The sequence below is a fragment of the Castor canadensis genome, chromosome 14 (assembly GCF_047511655.1).
Source record: "Castor canadensis chromosome 14, mCasCan1.hap1v2, whole genome shotgun sequence".
Taxonomy (NCBI): domain Eukaryota; kingdom Metazoa; phylum Chordata; class Mammalia; order Rodentia; family Castoridae; genus Castor; species Castor canadensis.
In genome coordinates, this window is record NC_133399.1 from 25,477,245 (window position 1) to 25,498,394 (window position 21,150).

General features: G+C 44.5%; 2 long non-coding RNA genes across 3 annotated transcripts in view; one reads left to right on the plus strand and one right to left on the minus strand.

The window, feature by feature from the left end:
* The window catches only part of LOC141416740 (uncharacterized), a 44,463-nt gene extending 26,302 nt beyond the window's left edge, over nucleotides 1-18,161 (plus strand). For both annotated transcript variants that reach the window (XR_012441331.1, XR_012441332.1), the window contains exons 3-4: nucleotides 2,233-2,347; nucleotides 17,972-18,161. This is a non-coding gene — a long non-coding RNA (uncharacterized lncRNA). The remainder of the gene's footprint in view (nucleotides 1-2,232; nucleotides 2,348-17,971) is intronic.
* LOC141416743 (uncharacterized) overlaps nucleotides 1-21,150 on the minus strand; it is a 124,190-nt gene that overhangs the window by 79,707 nt on the left and 23,333 nt on the right. The window lies entirely within an intron of this gene.

The window sequence follows — 21,150 nt, forward strand, 5'->3', positions numbered from 1 at the left end:
CATGAGGAGCACATGGGGGAGTGGGGTGGAGTCCTATGCAGGGAACATGTGGGAGAGGTGCTATCCTGTGTGCTGGAGGGAGCCTTGCCCTGGTGGGAGCCTTGTAGTAGTGGAGCCAGCTTTGGACACTGGAAGAGAGGTGAGGTGGAGACCTACAGGGGAATGTGTGGGCTTGGACCAGAGTCATGAGCAGGGTCCTCATGTGGGAGTGGGGCTGAGACCTGCCTACACCTGTGGGCTGGAGGCAGTGACATCCTGTGCACTGAAGGGATCAGGAAGTGGGAGAAGGCTTAGGATACGGAGATGGGTCTGTGGGGTATGGCCGCAGGGGAAGCCATGGAGTGGGGTGGCATCTTACATGGGAAGCAACTGGGGGGTCAGGGCAGCATCCAATGGGGGGAGCTTGTGGGAATGGCAGCCTCGTGTGCCCTGGAGAAAACCAAACCTTGGAGAGAGCCTTGCCCTGGAGGGAACCAAGCAGTAGTCTCAGCCAGCTGTAGGCACAGGGGAAGAGAGGTGAGGTGGAAACCTGCAGGGTCATGAGTGGAGGTGGGGCACCGTCGAGCTGGGAGCACCTGTAGGGGTGGGGCAGGGTCTTCAATGGGTGCATGAGGGTTTGGACCTATGTCCTTCAAGGTTGGGAGACAGTCCATGTGCACATGAGGGAGCCTGTTTGGACACAGGGGAAGGGAGGTGGGTTGAGGTCCTGTATAGGAGCACTATGGGGCAGTGTTGCTCTTTGAACTCAAGGGTGCCATGTGGAGGTTGGTGTCCTGTGGCACTAGGAGCTGGGAATGGAGGCAGCAGCGGGCTTAGGGCATGGGGACTGGACTGTGGGGAAGTGTCTTGCAGGGGAAGTGCATATGGGGAAGGGGTGGTGTCCTGTATTGAGGATGGGGATTTCAGCAGTGTCCTTTAGGAGGAAGGTGTCCTGTGCTGAAAGGGCCCAGCGAATGTGGGGGTTGGGGAATGTTCTGAGGGAGCACACATGGGGATGGGTAGATGTCCTGCGAGGGAGGGAGCCCGAGTAGGGTAGTATTGTGTTTGAGTGAGGGAGCTACTCAAGTGGGTTAAGTTGTTTTGGGAACAAGTTGTTTGGGAAGAGGTAGGGATAGTCCTGCTGTGGCACACGTTGGGGTGGGGCAGCGAACTGCATGGGTGCACATGAATACGGGCAGGTATTCTGCGAGGGTGGGGGCAGTTTCATGTGTGCATGAGGGAGCCACGTGTTAGAGGGAGTTGTTGGTTTGGCACAGGGGAAGGGGGAAGGGTGGCATCCAGCCTGGGTGTCCTTGGGGATGGGCTGGTGTTGTGAGGGAAAGGGGGATCAGCATCATGTATGCATGAGGGAGCAGCTACATATTGGAAGATGGTTTTGGGCACCAGGGAAGAGGGAGGGGCGGTTCTGTACAGGAGCACCCAGGAGCAGTGGCATTCTGTGTGCTGGAGGGAGCTGGGCTCTGGCTGCTTCCCTTGGCCCTGGCAGCTGGGGGTGGAGGAAGTGGGCTGAGGGCATGTGGATGGGACTGTGCAGCAGCTTCCTGTACTGTGGCAGGATGTGTGAACAGTGTCCTTTAGGAGGGAGGGTCCTGTGCTGGGCGGTGCAGGTGTACCTGGGGATGTGCGGGTGTCCTGTGGTGGGGGATGCACTGTCATGTTTGCATGAGGGAAACACGCTAGAGGGGAGAGTCAGGTTTGGCCTAGTGGATGGTGTAGGGGCAGCATGTTGCTGGGGTGCACATGGGGATGGGGAGGCATCATGGTTGGTCTCCTGTGCGGATGGGTCAGTGTCCTGCCAGGGTGCTAGGGGCAGCCTCGTGAGTGTGAGGGAACCTCTAGGAAGATAGTTGGGGCTCAGAAGAAAGAGCAGAGGGCAATCCGGAGTGGGTGCCCTAGCGAGTGGAGAAGTCTTGCAAAGGTGCTCTTTGTGATGGAGCATTATATTCCCTGGGGAGTTCATGAGGGTTGGGGTGGGGTCCTATGCAGGGATTTGTGTGAGACATCCTGTGCAATGGAGGGAGACAAGCATTGAAGGAAGCCTAACACTTGTGGGAGCCACACTGTGGAGGGAACCTTGCCTATTTGTACATCACGGGAATCCAGCCAGGGCCTCCCTGAAGTGCTCGTGACCTTAAAGACGGATCTTTCTTCTCATAGATGGACACGCATTGCCCTCCAGAACTGCTGGGAATTCTCTCTGCGACATCATGAATGTCATCTTTCCAATTTTAGGGTAGTTGTCTTCCTGCAATGAAAGTGACCTCAATGGAAGTGATGGCAGATGCTCCAAGAAGAAAAGGCTGCAAGGTGGAAACTGCAGAAAAAGTCACAAGTTTCAGTTGTACAGGTGGGTCTTGTTTTCCTTTTCCCTGAAGTGGCTGTTTAAAACTGCATTTTGAAAGTAGAGCACACTGTTTAAATCATAACTTTCTTGGACTTTCTACTGACATTCCAGGTGAAATGTGGTTTGGGGCAAAGGTTTCTAACACTGCTTTCCCAAACAGTTTGTGTGTTACTGTCACATTCCTGATGGGAAGGCAGAAGTAGGAAGGAACATTGTGTATAGTTGCTTACTCTTTTTTATTACTGAGTGAAATTCCATGTTATGGGTATAGTACACTTAGTTTAGCTATTCACTTGTAAGTTGACATTTAGTTTGTTTGCATTTCTTAGAAATACAGATGCTGATTTGGTGGTAAGTAATAGTTCCATTTTCCCTTGGATACATACGAATAGAATCCCTTGGTGATTTGATAGGCCCAAGTTTATAATTGTCACCACCTGCCAAACTTATGTGTGTGTACCAGATTACGTCCCTGTAAGGGAAGTGAGTGTTTTCAGTTGCTTTAAATTCACTGTCCTAGCAATGCCAGTTGGTGTATGGTGGTATACATTGGTTTTTCATACTTTCATTTTCCATGTGACTATAGATACCCAGCATTCATTCATGAGTTCAGTAGAACTCTTTTGGGGTCCAGACAGAAAGCAAAGAACAAAATTTCTCCCACTTTTCTTTTTTTTGACTCTACTTGGGTTTGAAATAAGGGCCTACACGTTGAACCACTTTACCAGCCCTTTCTTGTGATTTTTTTTTCTTTTATTATTATATTCATATGTGCATACAATGTTTGGGTCATTTCTCTCCCCTTGCCCCCACCCCTTCCCTTACCCCTACACACTCCCTCCCTTACCCCACCAACCCTCACTACCAGGCAGAAACTATTTTACCTTTATCTCTAGTTTTGTTGAAGAGAGAGTATAAGCAATAATACGAAGGACCAGGGGTTATTGCTAGTTGAGATAAGGACAGCTATACAGGGAGTTGACTCACATTGCTTTCCTGTACATGTATGTTACCTTCTAAGTTAATTCTTCTCAAACTAACCTTTTCTGTAGTTCCTGGTCACCTTCTCCTGTTGGCCTCAGTTGCTTTAATGTATTTGCTTTAAACACCACCAACAGGTGTTGGCAAGGATGCGGGCAAAAAGGAACCCTCTTACACTGTTGGTGGGAATGTAGACTAGTACAACCACTCTGGAAAAAAATTTGGAGGCTACTTAAAAAGCTAGACATCAATCTACCATTTGATCCAGTAATACCACTCTTGGGGATATACCCAAGACTGTTACTCCAGAGGCACCTGCACACCCATGTTTATTGTGGCACTATTCACAATAGCCAAGTTATGGAAACAGCCAAGATGCCCCAGCACTGACGAATGGATTAAGAAAATGTGGTATCTATACACAATGGAATTCTATGCAGCCATGAAGAAGAACGAAATGTTATCATTCGCTGGTAAATGGATGGAACTGGAGAACATCATTCTGAGTGAGGTTAGCCTGGCCCAAAAGACCAAAAATCGTATGTTCTCCCTCATATGTGGACATTAGATCAAGGGTAAACACAACAATGGGATTGGACTTTGAGCACATGATAAAAGCGAGAGCACACAAGGGAGGGGTGAGGATAGGTAAGACACCTAAAAAGTTAACTAGCATTTGTTGCCCTCAACGCAGAGAAACTAAAGCAGATACCTTAAAAGCAACTGAGGCCAATAGGAAAAGGGGAACAGGTACTAGAGAAAAGGTTAGTTCAAGAAGAATTAACCTAGAAGGTAACACCCATGCTCAGGAAATCAATGTGAGTCAATGCCCTGTATAGCTATCCTTATCTCAACCAGCAAAAACCCTTGTTCCTTCCTATTATTGCTTATACTCTCTCCACAACAAAATTAGAAATAAGGGCAAAATAGTTTCTGCTGGGTATTGAGGGGGGGAGAGGGAAGGGACGGAGTGGGTGGTAAGGGAGGGGGTGGGGGCAGGGGGGAGAAATGAACCAAGCCTTGTATGCACATATGAATAATAAAAGAAAAAGGAAAAAAATAAATAAATAAATAAAGTATCTGCTTTAGTTTCTCTTCGTTGAGGGCAACAAATGCTATCTAGTTTTTTGGGTGTTTTACCTATCCTCATACCTTCCTTGTGTGTTCTCACTTTATCATGTGATCAAAGTCCAATCCCCTTGTTGTGTTCGCCCTTGATCTAATGTCTGCATATGAGGGAGAGCATAGGACTTTTGGTCTTTGGGGCCAGGCTAACCTCACTCAGAATGATGTTCTCCAGTTCCATCCATTTACCTGCGGATGATAACATTTCATTCTTCTTCATGGCTGCATAAAATTCCATTGTGTATAGATACTACATTTTCTTAATCCATTCATCAGTAGTGGGGCTTCTTGGCTGTTTCCATAACTTGGCTATTGTGGATAGTGCTGCGATAAACATGGGTGTGCAGGTGCCTCTGGAGTAACCTGTGTCATACTCTTTTGGGTATATCCCCAAGAGTGGTATTGCTGGATGCTATGGTAGATCAATGTTTAGATTTTTTAAGAAGCGTCCAAATTTTTTTCCAGAGTGGTTGTACTAGTTTACATTCCTACCAGCAGTATAAGAGGGTTCTTTTTCCCCACATCCTCACCAACACCTGTTGTTAGTGGTGTTGCTAAAGATGGCTACTCTAATGGGGGTGAAGTGGAATATTAGTGTGGTTTTAATTTGCATTTCCTTTATTGCTAGGGATGGTGAGCATTTTTTCATGTGTTTTTTGGCCATTTGAATTTCTTCTTTTGAGAAAGTTCTGTTTAGTTCACTTGCCCATTTCTTTATTGGTTCACTAATTTTGGGAGAATTTAGTTTTTGAGTTCCCTATATATTATGGTTATCAGTCCTTTTTCTGATGTGTAGCTGGCAAATGTTTTCTCCCACTCTTTGGGTGGTGTCTTCAGTTTAGAGACCCATTTCTTTTGTTGAGCAGAAGCTTTTTAGTTTTATGAAGGCCCATTTATCTATGCTATCTCTTAGTTGCTGAGCTGCTGGGGTTCCATTGAGAAAGTTCTTGCCTGTACCTATTAATTCCAAGGTATTTCCTACTCTTTCCTGTACCAGCTTTAGAGTTCGGGGTCTGATATTAAGATCCTTGATCCATTTTGAGTTAATATTGGTATAGGGTGATATACATGGATCTAGTTTCAGTTTTTTGCAGACTGCTAACCAGTTTTCCCAGCAGTTTTTGTTGAAGAGGCTGTCTTTTCTCTATCATATATTTTTACCGCCTTTATCAAAGACAAGTTGGTTATAGTTGTGTGGCTTCATATCTGGGTCCTCTATTCTGTTCCACTGGTCTTCATGTCTGTTTTTGTGCCAGTACCATGCTGTTTTTATTGTTATTGCTTTGTAATATAATTTGAAGTCAGGTATCGTGATACCTCCTGCATTGTTCTTTGTACTGAGTATTGCCTTGGCTATTCATGGCCTCATGTGTTTCCAAATAAATTTAACGGTAGACTTTTCAATCTCTTTGATGAATGTCATTGGGATTTTGATTGGAATTGCATTAAACATGTAGATTACTTTTGGGAGTATAGACATTTTTACTATGTTGATTCTACCAATCCATGAGCATGGGAGATCACTCCATGTTCTATAGTCTTCCTCAGTCTCTTTCTTCAGTTTTCCTTGTAGAGGTCATTTACATCCTTTGTTAAGTTTACACCTAGGTATTTGATTTTTTTTCAGGCTATTGTAAATGGAATTGTTTTCATACATTCTTTCTCAGTTTGTTCATTATTAGTGTATGAAAATGCTAATGATTTTTCTATGTTGATTTTATATACTGCTGCCTTGCTATAGATATTGATGGTGTCTAGGAGCTTTTGAATAGAGTTTTTTGAGTCTTTACGGTGTAGGATCATATTGTTTGTGAATAGAGATATTTTGACAGTTTTTTACCTATCTGTATTCCTTTTATTCCTTCTCCTTCCCTAATTGCTCTGGCTAGGAATTCCAGTACTATGGTGAATAGGAGTGGAGATAGTGGGCATCCTTGTCTCGTTCCTGATTTTAGAGGGAATGGTTTCAGCTTTTCACCGTTAAGTATAATGCTGGCTGTAGGTTTGTCATATATAGCTTTTATAATGTTGAGGTACTTTCCTTCTATTCCTAGTTTTCTTACAGCTTTTATCATGAAATGGTGTTGGATCTTATCAAAGGCTTTTTCTGCATTTATTGAGATATTCAAGTGGTTTTTCTCTTTTTTCTGTTAATGTGGTTTATTATGTTATTGATTTTTGTATGTTGAACCATGCTTGCATTCCTGGAATGAAACCTACTTGGTCAGGGTGAATGATTTGTTTTTCTTTTATTATTCATATGTGCATACAACGTTTGGGTCATTTCTCCCCCTGCCCCCACCCACTACACCCCCTCCCCCTCCCCCCACCTCCTCAATACCCAGCAGAAACTATTTTGCCCTTATTTCTAATTTTGTTGTAGAGAGAGTATAAGCAATAATAGGTAGGAACAAGGGTTTTTGCTGGTTGAGATAAGGATAGCTATACAGGGCATTGACTCACATTGATTTCCTGAGCATGGGTGTTACCTTCTAGGTTAATTCTTTTTGATCTAACCTTTTCTCTAGTTCCTGGTCCCCTTTTCCTGTTGGCCTCAGTTTCTTCTAAGGTATCTGCTTTAGTTTCTCTGCATTAAGGGCAACAAATGCTAGCTAATTTTTTAGATATCTTACCTATCCTCACCCCTCCCTTGTGTGCTCTCGCTTTTATCATGTGCTCAAAGTCCAATCCCATTGTTGTGTTTGCCCTTGATCTAATGTCCACATATGAGGGAGAACATACGATTTTTGGTCTTTTGGGCCAGGCTAACCTCACTCAGAATGGTGTTCTCCAGTTCCATCCATTTACCAGCGAATGATAACATTTCGTTCTTCTTCATGGCTGCATAAAATTCCATTGTGTATAGATACCACATTTTCTTAATCCATTCGTCAGTGCTGGGGCATCTTGGCTGTTTCCATAACTTGGCTATTGTGAATAGTGCCACAATAAACATGGATGTGCTGGTGCCTCTGGAGTAACAGTCTTTTGGGTATATCCCCAAGAGTGGTATTGCTGGATCAAATGGTAGATCGATGTCTAGCTTTTTAAGTAGCCTCCAAATTTTTTTCCAGAGTGGTTGTACTAGTTTACAGGTGAATGATTTTTTGATGTGTTGTTGAATTCGGTTTGCCATTTTATTGAGGATTTTTGCATCACTGTTCATTAAGGCGATTGGCCTGTAGTTCTCCTTTTTGAAGGTGTCTTTGCCTGGTTTTGGGATAAGTGTAATACTGGCTTCATAAAATGTGTTACACAGTTTTCCTTCCCTTTCTATTTTGTGGAACAGTTTAAGGAGGGTTGGTATCAGTTCTTCCTTAAAGGTCTAATAGAATTCAGCAGAGAATCAATCCATCAGGTCCTGGACTTTTCTTTTTAGGGAGACTCTTGATTTCTGCTTCAATTTCATTTTGTGTTCTAGATCTATTCAGGTGATTAAAGTCTTCTTGGTTCCATTTTGGATGATCATAAGTATCTAGAATCTGTCCATTTCGTTAAGATTTTCGAATTTATTTGAATATAGGTTCTCCAAGTAGTCTCTGATGATTTCCTGGACTTCCATGGTGTTTCTTGTTCCCTCCCTTTTTGCATTCCTGATTCTACAAATTTGGGTTTTTTTCTCTCCTCATTTTAGTCAGGTTTGCCAGGGGTCTGTCTATCTTGTTTATTTTTTCAAAGAACCAGCTTTTTGTTTCATTAATTCTTTGTATGGTTTTTTTGGTTTCTATTTCATTGATTTCAGCTCTTATTTGTATTATTTCTCTCCTTCTATTTGTTTTGGGATTTGCTTGTTCTTGTTTTTCTAGGAGTTTGAGATGTAGCATTAGGTCATTGATTTGAGATCTCTCAGTCTTTTTAATATATGCACTCATGGCTATAAACTTTCCTCTCAGGACTGCCTTTGCTGTTTCCCACAGGTTCGGGTTGGTTGTGTTTCATTTTCATTGACTTCCAGGAACTTTTTAATTTCCTCTTTTATTTCATCAATGACCCATTGTTCATTAGGCAATGAGTTATTCAGTGTCCAGTTGTTTGCATGTTTTTTGTCTTCATTTTTGTTGTTGAGTGCTAGTTTTATTGCATTGTTTTCAGATAGAATGCATGGTATAATTTCTTTTTTCTTGTATTTGCTGGGGCTTGCTTTGTGCCCTCGGATATGATCTTATTTTGGAGAAGGTTCTGTGGGCTGCTGAGAAGAATGAATATTGTGGAGAAGTTGGATGAAATGTTCTGTAGACATCAACTAGGCCCATTTGATCTATGGTATAGTTTAGATCTAGGATTTCTTTATTGAATTTTTGTTTGGATGACTTATCTATTGATGACAGCGGGGTGTTAAAGTCTCCCACATCCACTGTGTTGGAGTTAATATATGCTTTTTGTTCCTTCAGGGTATGTTTGATGAATTTGGGTGTGTTGACATTGGGTGCATATAGATTGATAATTGTTATTTCCTTTTGATCTGTTTCCCCTTTTATTGGTATGGAATGTCCTTTATCTCATTTGATCAATGTAGGTTTGAAGTCTTCTTTGTCAGATAAGTATTGCTAAGTATAAGTATAAGTACTGCTGTATTTGGGGGCCACTGGCTTAGTAAATCTTCTTCCAGCCTTTCATCCTAAGCATATGCTTATTTCTATTGTGAGATTGGTCTCCTGTAAGCAACAAATTGTTGGATCTTCCTTTTTAATCCAGTTCGTCAAACGGTGCCTTTTGGTGGGGGAGTTAAATCCATTAAGATTAAGGGTTAGTACTGATAGGTATGTGGTGATTCCTGTCATTTAGTTGTCTTAGTTGTTTGAAGGTTTGAATGTGTGTACCTAAATCAATGTTACTCTCTACTTTCTTGTGTTTTCTTTTCCTGTAGTTTGGTACTGCCTGCCCTTCATGATTATCTTGGGTTTCACTTTCTGTGTACAGAATCCCTTGAAGAATCTTTTGTAATGGTGGCTTTGTGGTCACATACTGTTTTTGTTTCTGCTTATCATGGAAGACTTTTATTGCCCCATCTATTTGAATGATAGTTTTGCTGGGTAGAGTATCCTAAGGTTGAAGTTATTTTCATTCAATGCCCAGAAGACCTCACCCCAAGCTCTTCTTGCTTTTAATGTTTCTGTTGAGAAGTCTGCTGTGATTTTGATGGGTTTACCCATCAAAAATCTCTCTTACAGCCTTCAGTATTCTTCCTCCAGTCTCTTTCCTTGTTGTTTTAATGATCATATGCCGTGGGGTAGTTCTATTTTGGTCAGGTCTCTTTGGTGTTCTGGAGGCCTCGTGCACCTGTATGGGCATAGATTTCTCTAAATTTGGGAAATTTTCTGTTATTATTATTTTGTTGAATATATTACACATTCTCTTTGCTTGCACCTCTTCTCCTTCTTCAATGCCCATGATTCTCAGGTTTGGTCTTTTGATGGAGTCAGTGAGTTCTTGCATTTTCTGTTCACAGGTCTTGAGTTGTTTAACTAATAGACTTCAGTTTTTCCTTTAATTACCATTTCATCTTCAAGTTCTAAGATTCTGTCTTCTGCTTGTTCTATTCTGGATTGGCCTTCCATTTTGTTTTGCATTTCTGTTTCATTCTTTTCTCTGAGGTTTTCCATATCCTGAGTCTCTTTCTCTTTAATAGTGTCTATTTTCGTTCTTTGTATCACTTTGGTGTTTATACAGTGCTTCTGTTGTTTCTTTTATTGGATCTTGTGCTTTCTCAAATTCTCTATTTTTGTTGTCTTGGAATTTCTTGGGTGTCTCCTGTACATTTTGGTTGACCATATCCAGTATCATCTCTATAAAATTCTCATTGATTACTTTCAGGATTTCTTCTTTCAGATTGTTCTTGTGGGCTTCTTTGGGTTCTTTGGCATAGTTTATCTTTGTTTTGTTGGGTCTGGATCTGAGTATCTGTTTTCTTCATTTCCCTCTGGTTCGTGTACTAATTTGTTGCTGGGGGGAAACTGGTTTCCCTCTTTTTTCCGTCTTCCCATCTTTGCCCTTGCTATTGTTACTGTCCCTGTACTGTGTGCAATTAAGTATTTTCTAGCTTATAATAATAACAATGGTGATACCTGGAATGGAAGGGTGAGAGGAGAGGGAAAGCAAAGAAGGTAAAGAAAAAGGGAAAAGCAAACAACCAAGTAAAAAAAACAAAACAAACAACAAAAAAAGAAACCAGTCTCAAAGCAATAAACAGGGAGAGATAGTGTACTAATCAACAGTAAGCTAAACAGGCATTAGAGAGACAAGGAGAGGTTTAAAAAAAATTCTCAAGTTCTAATGCAATAAAGTTTCAGTCTTAATAATTTTGGTGTTAGTCCCTCAGCCTCCAATCCTGGAGATATTGTCTCAGAAGTAGTTCTGTCATCTCAGCAAAGGGGGAAAAAAACCCAAAAAACCAAAACAAACCAAAAAAACAAAACACAAGAAAATATCCCAAGTTCAAATGCAGCAGAGTTTCAATAAGTCTTTCAGTGTTTGGTTGTGTAGTTCAGTCGTCTCATCAAAGGAAGAGAAAAGGAAAAAAAAGAAGGGTCTGGAGACAGTTCTATTTACGTCTATCTGAGGCTGAGGGCGCCCCGCCCTCTTTGCTACGTGTCATGTCTTTTTTTGTTGTTCTTTATTCAGTTTGGTTTTTTTTTTCTCTTTTTCTCTGGGTGGGGGTCAGTCTTTCCAGGGGGCTATGATGATCTGGCCCAGGGTTGTTTGTGTGAGTACCGTATGCCACTTAGCTCACCTTGTGGAGTGCTTCTATCGAGCCAGTAGAAGCTGGCGACTGGCGGCGCGGGAGCCCTCCTGGTTTCTCTGTTTACTGTGGAGTGGGGATGCTATGCGTGGGCTTGGGGTGTGGAAGAATAGGGGTTTTGCCTCTTCTCCGTGGTTTTTCCTGCAAGGTGTATCTCCAGCATCTCTCCAAGATTTTATTTTAGGAAGCTCACTTTCTGCTTCCTTCCTCTAGTCACCATCTTGGAATCTCTCTGTGATTTTTTTTGAGATAGATTCTCACAAACAGCTTGCCTGGGCTTGCTTTGCAATGTGATCCTCCTAATCTCTGCCTCTTCCTCTCCCCTGTCTCCAGTCACCCAAATTTGTCATCATGTTGTATCTTTATTAAGGCCAGATCCTATATCTGTCCCTTTTTGCTACTGTGGCTCTGTAACTCAATTAAAAGTCAGGTATTTTGATACCACCAACAGTGCTTTAATCATTTATGATACTTTTGATTACCCACTGTCTTTTGTGCTTCACAGATGAACTTTAGAATTGACTTTTCCATTTCTGTAAAACATGACAGTAGAATTTCATGGCAATGTCATTGTCTCTGTAGATTGCTTTTACTACTATATCCATTTTAACAATAGTTATTCTGTCCAACAGTGAAGGTCATAGTTCTTTGCCTTTTGTAGGATTTCCTCAGTTTCTTTTGTCATGTTTGTTTTGTATCCTACTACTTTGACAACATTTCTTTGCAGACCCAAGAGATTTTTGGTGGAGTACTCGGTGTTTTTTAAACATTAGCTCAGATCTTGTCACAGCTGAAGGGGGAGGGGTGGCATAATGCTTAGGAGTCTGTGAGGGTTGGGCTGCATCTTTTGGTGGGAGCACTTGGGGTGGTGGGGTTGCATCCTTCGTCAGCAGCCTGCAACATCCTGTGTGCTGGAGTGAGCCAAACCTTGGAAGGGGCCAAACCCAGGCCAGAGACTCACTGTTGAGGGAGTCATCCAGTGGTGGGAGGCAGCTGTGGGCACAGGGGAAGAGAGGAGAGGTGGAGACCTGGCAGGGCATTGATGGGGGTGGGGCATCCTGAGAAGGAAATGCATGTGTGTGGGAGGTCCTTACATGAGTGTGCTTGTGTTGCCCAGTGTCCTGTGAGTTCAGTAGTGCTGTTCAGGGCAGTGGCATCTTGTGTACTGATGGGAGTCAGGCCTTGGAGGGAACCGCACCCTGGTGGGACACACTCAGCAGAGGTAGGCAGTTTTGGACACAGGGAAGAGAGGTGCAGGGGAGACCTTCCTGGGCATTGATGGGGATGAAGGCTTCCTGAGCAGGGAATGCATGTAGAGGTGGGGGCAGGGTCTTGGACAACTGTGCATGGGATGTGCCTGTGTCCGCTGAGCGTTTGTGGGGCAGCCTCATGTGCCCATGAAGGAGGCTTCTGGTGGAGGGATCAGTTAGTGGCATAGGACAAGGGGGACAAGTGCAATCCTGCCAGGGTTCTCTTTCTGAAGGGGCGGCCTCCTGCTTGGGATGGCTTGATGTGCTGAGAAGGTGGGAGAGGGGAACCTCATGTGTGGGTGAGGGAGCCATACTTTAGAGGGAGCCAGTTTGGAGAACAAGGGAAATCTGAGGGGCTCAATTCTGTGCCGGCCTCCTTGAGGGTGGACAGGTGTTCTGTGTAGGGCTTCTTGGGATGGGGTGGTTATTTACATAGAGCACGGGCAGGCATTGATAGGGAGGGCAGTCTCCTAACGAGGGAATGCTTTTGGGGGTGGGCATGGTGTTGCACAAGTGCTCTTGGCATGGTCCTGTGTCCTGTGATGGTGCAAGGGGTAGCTTCATGTGTGCATGAGGGAGGGATCCCCATGGTGGAGGGAGCTGTTTGGGTGATGGGAAGGGGGAGGTGTACATCCTGTGCAGGTGCCTTGGGCTGGAAGAAGGTTCCAATGAGGGGCTATTGGGATGGGACAGTTATTTGCATGGGGAGCACATGGAGGGGGGCTTCCTAAGCTGGGAGAGTGTGGGGGCAGAGGTATCCTGTGCCTTGCAGGGTACCTCACACTTCTGGAAGGCAAGCTGTGGAGAGAGTCGTGCAGTGCTCCCAGACAGCTTTGCTCACAGGAGAAGGGAGGTACACTGGAGACCTTCCTGGGCATTACTGGAGGGGGTAGTCCTGAGCAGAGATAGTGATCAAGTGTGGGGGTGGGGTGGGGTCTTGTGCAAGTGTGCATGGGATGTGCCTGTGTCCTGAGAGGGTGGTTGGGGGAGCCCCCTGTGCCCATGAGGGTGCTTTGTGGTGAGGGAAGGACTTGGGGCACTGGGGAAGAGGGATGGTCGCAGTCTTTCTGGGGCGGGCTCTCTTCCTGATGGGGTGGTGTCTTACGTGGGGAGCACAAGGGTGTGTGGGGTGGGTCCTTAGTGGGGAGCATTTTGGGGAGGCGCTATCCTGTGTGCTGGAGGGAGCCTCACCCTGGTGGGAGCCTTGCAGTGGTGGCAGCCAGCTTTGAATAAAGGAAGAGAGGTGAGGTGGAGGCCTATTGGGGAATGAGTGGGAGTGGGGCAGAGTCCTGGGGAGGGAGCACTTATTGGGGTGGGGCGTGGTCTTGCAGGAGTGCACATGGAGATGGGCCAGGGTCCAGCAAGGGTGTGGGGGGAACCTCCTGAGCTTGAGGGAGAGCTTGGTGGAGGCGCTGGTTTGGGGCACAGGGGCTGGAGGAGGACATCTTCCTGTGTGGGTGCTCGTTGGATGGGGCTGTGTCTTTGATGGGGAAGGAGAGGGCGTGGGGCAGATTTGTGTGCACCACAGGGAGTAAGGCCCTACTGGGTACCTCATGCTGATACGAGCTGCACAGTAGCGGGAGGCAGGTTTGGACACTGGGGAAAGGAGGTGAGGTTGAGACCTGCGTGTGCATTGTTGCGGGTGTATTAGTTCTTCTTTAAAGGTCTCTTAAAATTGAATAGTGAACCTGTCTGACACTCAGCTTTTCTTTCTGGGGAGATTATTATTGCTTTGATGTGATTGCTCGTGGTAGAGCTGGTTAGCAGGTGTGTTTCCTCCTGTTTCAGTTTTTGCATGTCACATGCATTTAGAAACTCACCCATTTCTTCTATATTTTGTTTCTATTGGAATGTCAGTTTACAAAGTAGTCCCTAATGATCCTTGAAATTTTGCTGGCTTTGAACCCTCTTGCATTTCTTGTTTTATGAAGTTGTGTGTCCTGACTCTGCCTAGGGCAGGGTTTGGGGGCTTAAGGCAGGGAGGCATTCTGTCTTCAGACATACTGAGGTCCAGAATCAGGTCAAGGGCAGCTCCCTTGGATCTTTGCTCACTAGCTAGGGAGGACAGGGGTTTAAACGGCTGTCAGCTGTGGCACCTGTGCCCTGGGGTTGGTTGACTTGCTGTGAGGTCAGTGCGAGCCAGACCATAGATTGAGGTACAGTGTGGGTCACTATTGGGAGATCATGCCTGAGAATATGTGTGTGTGGGAGAATGTGTGTGTACAAGTTTGACAGTGAGAGTCAGAGTGTGGTTGCGAGAGGGAGTGACTGTGAGTGTAATTGTGTGTGACAGTGCATGAGAGTGAGCGTGAGTGCAAAGGAGTGACTGAGTGTGAGGGTAAAAGTGTGTGTGACTGCAAGAGTGAGCATGATTGCAAGGGAGTGACTGAGTATGGGTGTGTTTGTAAATTTGTGTACATTTGATTGCATGATCGTGTGGAAGAGTGTGTGTGCACTCTTGCATGTGTCAGTATGCAAGAGTGAGAAAGTATGAGCATAAATGTGTGCGTTAGCAGACAAGTGTGAGTGAGTGAGGGTGCGTATCGGTGTTCGAGTGTAAGGGTGTGTTGTTAGAGTGTGAAAGAGTGTGTGAGGGTTGGCCTCTGTTTCAGAGTGAATGACTGAGGTTGAGTGTGATTGGTAATGTGCAAATGTGTGAGAATATCCATGAGTGGAAGAGTTTGTACGAGTGTGGTTTAAATGTTTGTGTGTGACCATGTGCCAGAGTGTGCTTGAGTGTGTGTGCCCGCAGGGGCAGATCAAGAGTGAGTGTGAGTGTAAATATGTGTTTGCTTGAGTGTTATGATAGTGTGCAAGACGGACTGTGAGACAGGTGTTCTAGAGTGAGTGACTGAATATGAGCATGAGCGTCAGTGTGTGCATGTAATGTGTGTGTGAGACAGTGTGCCAGAGTGTGAGTGTTAGAGTATGTGTGAGTGCAAATGTGTGTGACTGTGAAAGTGAGTGAGTGTAAATGTGTGAGTGTGTCTGGCTGCAATAGTGAGTGTGATTGCAAGAATGAGTGAGTGAGTATGAGTGCAGACGTGTGTGTTTAAATGTTTATGATAATGTGTGAGAGGGAGTGGGAGAATTAGTGTAGGGTGGAGAGTGAGTGACTGAACATGAGTGTGAGTGTAAATGTGAGAGTGTGTGTACAATTGAGTGTGAGTGTGATCGACAGTGTGTGACAGTGTGCAAGAGTGAGGTGTTCCTTGGCCACTCCTGCAGCCATACTCACTTCCACAAGTTGCCTAAGAGTTGTGAATCACCCCGGCCTCAAGCAACTGAGGCTAGGCCATATCTGGAGCTGAGCACATCATCCCACAAGTGGGGCATCACAAGGTCCACCCATGCCACCCTGTTGGCCAGGAACCTCTCAGGAGGTTGAGCTTCTGTATGCCCTGGTCTTAGCCTCCTGTGACATCAGAAATCAAGAGGGGATCTGCACTGTCAGCACTGTCCTGGTCCAGCCTGATGCCACCACTGATGGAGGAGGCTGCTGGGCCTTCCTTTAGGTGGCCAGGAGCTGTGGGTGTAGGAAAGGGTTGCCGGTGTACTCCCTTCTTCCTCCAGTTGAACCCTCATGTCCTTACTTTTGTGAAGGTCCAGATTCTCTACCTATCCATTTTTGTTACTGTGGCTTTCCTAGTATATTTTAAGTCCTGTATTTAGATACCACCAGCAGTTCTTTATTCACTCACGATTCCATTGGCTACACACTATCTTTTGTGCTTCACATTTGAATTTTAGGATTGATTTTTCAATTTCAGTGAAACACGACAAGGACTTTTTGTGGTTATGTCATTGACTCTGTATATTGCTTTTACTGTTACGGATATTTTCCTGTTAGTTATTTTGCCCATCAGTAAAGGTCATAGTTCTTTGCCTTTTCTAGGGTTTCCTCACTTTCTCTTACTGGATGTTTCTTTTGTATCCGCTACTTTGTCAACACTACTTAACAGATCCAAGAGATTTTGGTTTCATATTCAGTTTTTGCCCATTTAGTATGATATTGACTTTGCCTTTATCTTAAAGCCTTCATTATGCGGGACTATGTTCCTTGTATTTCTAGGTGTTTCAGAGCTTTTCCCATGAAGGGACATTGACTTTTCAGCAGGGCTTTGGCTACATCTGTTGACGTATACGTGTGATTTTTTTTCTGTTTTTCTCTTTGTGTGCAATGTATCACATGGACTGATTTGCACAAGATTAATCATCCTTTGTTCATGGAAAGACACCAACTTGATCTTGGTGTATGACCTTTTAATTGTGTGGTTGAATTTATTTTGCCAGCAATCAGTTACAATTTCTGTTTCAGAGTTTTTCAAGAATATCATGCTGTCATTTTTATTTATGCATGTCCATTGCCGGTTTTGGTAGTAAGATGATATTTGCTTCATAGAATGGGTTCAGTAGCGTTCCTTCTCTATTTTATGGAATAACATGAGGAAGATTGATGTCAGTTCTTCTTGTAAGGCCTGTTAAAATGAAGCAGTGAATCTGTCTGGTACTCAGCTAGTCTTCCTTAGGAGATTATTAGTGCTTTAATGTCATTGCTTGTTGTACCTGATTTGTAGGTGTGTTTTATCCTGGTTTAATTTTGACCTGTCACACGCATTTAGAAATTTATCCATTTGGTCTAAATTTCATTACGTTAAGAATACTAGTTTTCAGAGTAGTCCCTAATGTTCCTTTAAGTTTTGTTGGTTTGATATTTTTATCTTATCTTATGTCTAATTTTATTAATTAGTGTATTCTGCCTCTTCCTAGGGGAAAGATGGGAGGCTTGTAGGGCAGGGAGGCATTCTGTCCTCTGTCGACCTACTGCCTGGCGGTCCACGATCAGGACAAGGGGCTCTCAGGTGTAGTGTGCTTGTTAGTTGTGGAGCAGCGAGGCTTAAATAACTGCCAGGTGTGCCTCCTGTGAGCTTGCATCAGCTGACTTCCTATGAGGCCAATGGCTGCACCACACAGAGGGAGGAGCTGGGTTGGTGATGATGTGAGGGCGTGCCTGAGAATGTGTGTGAGAATGTGTTGGTATGCATGTGACAGTGATTGAGAGAGTGTGTGAGAGGGAGTGTGAGTGCAAGAGTGAGAGATTGAGTGTGTGAGTGTAATTGTGTTAGTGTTACTTTGAATGTAAGCCTGATTTCTAGAGAGTTACTGAGTATGTGTATGTAAATGTGTGTCTGTTTGAGTGTGTGACAGTGTGGGAGAGTGAATGTGAGTGCAAACTGTGGATGTGGGAAGGGCTGCCAGTGCTCTCCCTTCTTCCTCCAGGGCCTCGCACTGCTCTGCATGCTTTTGTTTGCTTCCTAACTGCGGTAGGGAGGACACATGTCTGGCCACCTCCCTGATTGTACCTCATGGAAATACAACCATGGCCTCACTGGAGCACTATTGACCTTGAACAATGCTCTTTCATCTCTAGTAGATGGACGAGCCTTGTGCTCCAGCTCTCCAAACAGGACTGTCCTCAGCATCTTGAATGTCAACCCTATTTACCAGTGTGCTGTCCTTTTTCCATTTCAGGGTGGTTATGTTCCTGCAACGACAGTGATGTAAATGGAAGTTTCTGCAGAAGCTATGAGGAGAAAAGACAACGGGGTGCTAAGTGGAGAAGATGTCATGCCTTTCAGTTGTGCACGTGGGCCATGTTTTCTTTTTACTGAAGCAGCCATTGAAAACAGCATGTTGAAAATAAAGCACACAGTTTAAATCATTTACTGCACTTTCTGTTGTCATTCCAGGTGAAATGTGGTTTTGGGCAAAGGTTTTTAACACTGATTTCCCAACAGGTTGTGCCTTGCTGTCACGTTTCTCCTGGACATGCAGAAGAAGGAAGGAACATTGTGTATTGGTTGTTTATTCTTTATGTTACTGAGTGATATTTCATGGTGTGGGCATACTACACTTAGCTTAGCCATTCTCTTGTAAATGGACATTTAGTTTGTTCTCACTTATGAGCAATACAGGTGCTGACTTGCCGGGAAATACTGCTTTCATTTTCTCTTGGGTACACACCTACGAGTAGTATCTGTTGGTTATGTAACAGGCGCGTGCTTACAGTTGGCATCACCTGCCACAGTTAAGTGTGTGCACAGGTTTACGTCTACCTAAGCTTTACATTCACTGTCGTAGCAATTCCAGTAGATGTGTGGTGGTGTGCATTGGTTTTTCAAATCTTCGTTTCCTTTAATACTATAGATACAGGGCTATTGTTCATGAATTTGGTAGAACTCTTTTGGGGCCCAGACAGATACACAAGAACAAAATTTCTCATTATAATTTTGGTGATACTGGTGTTTGATCAGAGCCCATACTTTGAACCACTGACCAGCTCTTTTTGGGATATGTTGGTGTTTTTTTTTTTCAAGATAGCATCTCATAGACTGCTTTCCTGGGGTTGCTATCAACCGTGATCCTACTGATCTCTGCTTCCTCCTGGCTCCTGTCCCCAAACAGTCCCCAAGCTGAGCCCTCATGTCCTTAATCTGGTTAAGGTCCAGATTCTATGTCTATCCCTTTTTGTTACTGTGGCTCTGTAGTACAATTTAAAGTCAGGTACTTGGATACCACCAGCAGTGCTTTATCCATTTACGACTCCCTTGGCTATCCACTCTCTTTTGCACTTCACATATGGACTGCATTTTTCCATTTCTGTGAAACATGACAATGGCATTTCATGATGATGTCATTGTATCTGTAGAATGCTTTTACTAGTATAGCAATTTTCAAAATACTTTTTTTCCAATCCACGAATTTCAAAGTTCTTTGCATACTCTAGGGTTTCCTCCGTTTATTTCATTAGATGTTTCTTTTGTATCCTGCTACTTAGTCAACACTGCTTATCAGATCCAAGAAAATTTTGGTTGAGTATTCATGATCTTTTAAGTGTTAGATGAAATCATCTCTAAATAAGCATAATTTGACTTCTTGCTTTTTCTCAGTCTACAAAGTAGTCCCTACTATTCTTTAATTTTCATTGTTTTGATGGTTAGTACCCTCTTTCAGCTCTAATTTTATTAATTAGTGTACTATGAGTCTTCCTCGGGGAGGCGTAGGGGGCTTGTAGGGCAGGGAGGCATTCTGTCCTCTGGAGACATACTGACTGGAGGTCCAGAATCAGATCAAGGGCAGCTCCCTGGGGTTCTTTGCTTCCTAGCTGAGGAGGAGAGTAGGACAGAGTGTTTAAATGTCTGCCAGCTGTGGCCCCTGTGCCCTTCGGTTGGCTGACATCCTGTAAGGTCAGTTCCTGCTAGCCCACAGAAGAAGGGTCTGTGTGGTTGACTGTGGGAGAGCATGCCTGAGGACGTGTGTGTGAGAGAACATGTGTGCCCACCCGTGGCAGTGATTGGGAGTGAGTCTGTGAGTGCGATAGGTGTGACTATGAGTGTCAGTGTGTGTGAGAGACAGATTGTGTGAGAGTGACCGTGAGTGCAAGAGTGAGTAACTGAGTGTGAGAGTGGATGTAAAGTGTGTGTTTGAGTGTGTGTGAAAGTGTGGGAGAGAGAATGTGGGTGTAATGTGTGTTTGCATTTGACAGTATGCAAGAGTGAGTGTGAGTGGAGAGAGAGTGTATGACTAAATGTGTGTGTTTCTGTGTGATAGTATGTAAGAGTGACTGTGAGTGTAAATGTCTGAGTGTGTTGAGTAGTAGTGTGTGAGAGTGAGCTTTAACGTTTGTGAATTACTGTGTGAGTGTAAATGTGAGTGTGTGGTGAGTGAGCATGAGTGGAAGTGTGGCTCTGTGTGTGGCTTAAAAGTGAGTGTGTAAGCATGTGTTGGATGGTGCATGAGTGCGAGAGTTTGCATGAGTGTGTAAATGTGCGATTGTCAATGTGTGTGACTATGTAGGTGAGCGTGTGAGTGTAAATGCGTGTGTTTGCTGGTGTGTGACAGTGTGTGAGAGTATGTGTGATTGTAAATGTGCATCTGCCAATGTGTGTGTGTGACTGAAGGGGAGCTTGTGTGATTGTGAGTATGAGAGTAACTGTGTGTGATTGTGTATGAAAGTGTGTGAGGGGGAGTTTGAGACTGGGAATGTGAGAGTGGCTGAGTGTAAATGTGTCCGTGTGTGAAAGTGTGACACAGTAAGGGTGAGTCCAAAATTGAGTATGTGTGCATGTAAATATGTGTAAGTGTGACAGAAAGAGTGAGTCAGTGGCTATGAGTGTGAGTAATTGTGTGTGTATAACTTGAGTGTGAGCATGAGTGACTGTGACTGTGCGTAAGAGTGAGGGTGTCCCTGGGCCTGTTCTGCAGCCATACTTTCTTCCACAAGTAGCCTGACAGTCGTGGATCCTCCCCAGCCTCAAGCCCCTGGAGCTAGGTCATTTCTGGAACTGAGCACCTCCTCCCACAAAGTAGGGCATCAGATGGTCCACATACCCCACCCTTGCTGACCAGGACCTTGCCCAGCAAGGCAGGTCTCTGTGTATTTTGTACTTAGCCTCCTGTGAGGTCAGACAGAATGGGGGCTGCCTGGTCAGCACTATGCTGGTCCACCCTGATGCTGCCACAATTGGAGGAGTCTGCGGGGTCCTCCTCAAGGTGGCCAGGAGCTGTGGATGGGTGTGGGCCTCCCGCTGCTCTGGTTGCTTTTGCTTACTTGCTTCCTAATCTCAGTAAGGAGGAAACAGACCTGCATATTTATGCATCACAGGAATCCAGCCAGGGCCTCCCTGAAGTGCTCGTGACCTTGAAGACAG